We start from the raw sequence: 3,686 nt of genomic DNA on the forward strand, positions 1-3,686 counted from the left end.
GCTGCATAGGCATTTTTATATATATATATATATATATATATATATATATATATATATATATATATATTTTAATAGTAGAAACAAACCTGTGTGTATATAATGCATTTTATAATATATTTTTTAATATGATTTTATACATACACAGGTTTACAGATTATTTTACCATTATCAGTTTGCTCATTTTTAAGACTAACTCTTTCTTTGAAAATTTGTAATTACAGATTCACAACTACTTGGGAATTTTCTTATTAGCAGTAATATAGAGGGGAAGCCTAGTTTTTGCAGTACCTTTATGTTTTAATTATTGTCTTCAGAAGTTATTCTGTTGTGTACAGTGAGTGCTCCATGCTAGTTAAACTGAGTAACTGAGGCTAGAGCTGGCAGGAATGATGAGGTTTCAGGATATCATTTTCATGAAAAGCTGCTCCAGTGAGTTAACTTTGTGAATCACAACATAGTATTGTTTACATAGTAGGTATAACTCATCCTGCGTTGTTTTAGGTGTGATATAGCACTTGCAATGAAAGGTCCACCTGATTGTAAAGAGAGTGAGCCTACAGTGTTGGTTATTCTAGTTCACTGTTTCATTTATGATTATGGTTAAGAATTTGTAGCATTTTCACCTGTTTACTTTTAAGAGTTTCATTTATCAAAAAAAAAAAAAAGATCAAAATCATGAAATTATATGAATCTTGATTATAACTTAGAGATGAATGGCATACTTGCATAAATACCAGACTTCTTGGAATTCAGTTATTTATTGATATTTTTGTCTAGAAATGTAATCAGTCAAAACCTGTTCTGAACTTATGGTTTTATTGTGTATTAAGACTAGGATATCGTATTTAACTGAATTGTGTAATATATTTTGTGAGGGAAGAAAGAGAATAAATTGTATTTGCTTTAATAAAGCACAGTTGTCCATTCATTTGTTTCAGTATGCACCATGTCTTATTGTTCATATTGTTATTTTCTAATGTCACCATTTAAACAAGTGACACGATCTACATTCTTAACGGAGTGCCTTTTATTTCCATGGAAGCTGTTTATTACTTTGATAATAAATATGCAAATATGTATTAATTTTACAATCCCACTCTCTCCAAGGTGATTACTGTATTTTAAAATACATACCAATTAAACTTTTTAAAAAGGGTTGAAATGGTAACTGAAGATTGTGCTAACTCTAAACAAACTTTGCAATCAGTTTTATAAAATAGTATATGTTTTTGCGTCTCCCAATCCATCCCTCAAACAAATTATTTAACATAATCTCTGAATTACTTCAGAGATTATGTTAGAAATAACAGTATTTTATTGCTATAACAATGTCACATTTTATGAAGTTTGATTTGGGGAAGCTCATACAAATAAAACATTAGTTCAGATTAACAATCTAAACACAACAGTAATCATTATTTTTCAACAGCCTCTAATCAACCAGTGTAACCACAGTTTGCCTTAAAATTCATCAAGTTACACTGGACAACACATTTTTTCAAATGCTGTGTTTCCCAAAAACGTCTTGGTGAATGTAAATGACAACTTCAAGTTGAACACAAATAATGATTTGTATCAAATAGGAATATGGAGAAAGATTATATTAACTTTTGTTGAATTTAGTGTGTTTAATCACTTAATGATGTTGACAGTTTGTATTAGTTCAATTAAGATAAAATGTTTTGCTGCTAATATTTGTTTGTACTCAGCATCTGATACTTCTTGTTTCAGTGTCCAATAATAGTCAGCCAGCATTAATGGATTCCACTTGCTCTGATGCTACTTTTCCATCATTGCAATGTCTTGGCGTAACCTTTCAACGTGTTCATAACTAATGCACCAAGATTAGCAGGGAGGAGTGCAAAAAACAAATGTTTAGTGACATGTTGCACTTCGTGGTTTTTGTATGCATGTTTGCAACCAGCTGGACATAGGTTGTTTTTTTTTTTTCTTGGTAGTTGCCAAGAAAATACTCAACAACAGCCTTGAATTCCTAACGTGATTTTTTTCTATCCTCGCTAGCAGATCTTCAAACCACTTGTCATAAATCTTGGTATCAGTTACTTGTGGAGATACCTATTTTAAATATTGAAATTCTTCGCTTTCGTTGTACATTTCTTCCACAAACTTTTTTTTTTTCTTCACTACAAGTTTTATATAAAGAGAAGGCCAAAATACCTTTGTTGGGTTAAAAGTGGTTTATGTGCCACACTCTTCTGTGACATGGAGTTGCCAGACGGTATATGTGAGTTGCAGTTGAAGTAGCAGTGCCACTACTTTTAGATCACCAGATGTTCTAGTTATAATTATTTTAATGTATACAGTATGTATACTTATGAGAGGAAATCACAAAATTAGGCAATTAAAAATAAAATGGTTTGTGACAGGAAAATTTAAATGCGATTTTTGTGATCAGCAGGCCATAATCCATAAGATACATCCAGTAGTGTACAGGAGGGAAAATCTTTGTTTTCCAGGGTTGTTATAGACCAGGGGTGGGCAATTTTGGTCCTGGGGAATCCTGTATAAATGGTGCGTATGCACAGAAATGTTGCGTAAGAACGTTTCCACGTTCAAATCGCGATGTATAAAACCTACATTTGGTGTAAAGCCACGCACATTTCCACGGTACCTCATACCTTGTCATATGCAAGTTTTCCGCTCGGTTTTGCAGACAGGCGGCACCCAGCGTCAAAGCAGTGCTACTGTTCCTGTGTGGTTATCATTTCCTTTTCTGATGCAGCTTTAAAAATACACTGAAATTAATTGCATATTGTTTATTAGTGTAATGCATCTGCGTGTAATTAACCTGTAACAATATAATGGTCCAGGGAATAGCCATAGTATTCCAAATACCATAACTGCTTTAGCGTTGTTACTCTCATTGCACCTTCTTTTTCTTCTTCTTCTTCTTCTTCTTCCAGCTGCTCCCGTTAGGAGTTGCCACAGCGGATCATCTTTTTCCATATTACTCTCACTGCACCACTCGGAGTATTTATATCACTGTATCTGAGTGTGAATTACAGCAGCTGATCGGAAAGAGAATTATCGGTATACACACTGTCTCGGCCATGGCAAAACGTTTCAAAGCCTTTCCTGTACGGACCTCGCGGTTCAGAAACAGTTTCATCCCAAGAACTATAAACACACTCAATCAATTGCTCCTTGTAGAACTATCTGTACTTACAAGTAGAATTACTTCACTGTAAACTTGCACTACAGTTATAATATTGCACAACCTGAGCCACTTTATAAAGCGCGTATTTACATATGATGACGTTATCATTTTTAAGATGAGATGCAGCAAAATATGTTTATTATATTATACAGATAAAACTTTAACTTCATTTAAATCTATACTAATAAAAGGCAAAGCCCTCACCCTCACTCACTCACTCATCACTAATTCTCCAACATCCCGTGTAGGTAGAATGCTGAAATTTGGCAGGCTCATTCCTTACAGCTTACTTACAAAAGTTGGACAGGTTTCATTTCGAAATTCTACGCCTAATGGTCATAACTGGAAGGTATTTTTCTCCATTAACTGTAATGGAGTAGAGCTGCAAAGACGTAGGGGCGGAGTTTCGTGTGACATCATCACGCCTCCCACGTAATCACGTGAACTGACTGTCAACGCAGTACGTAGAAAACCAGGAAGACCTACAAAAGCGCTTAAGAAAACATGC

This window comes from Polypterus senegalus, chromosome 10 (genome assembly GCF_016835505.1).
Source record: "Polypterus senegalus isolate Bchr_013 chromosome 10, ASM1683550v1, whole genome shotgun sequence".
Taxonomy (NCBI): domain Eukaryota; kingdom Metazoa; phylum Chordata; class Cladistia; order Polypteriformes; family Polypteridae; genus Polypterus; species Polypterus senegalus.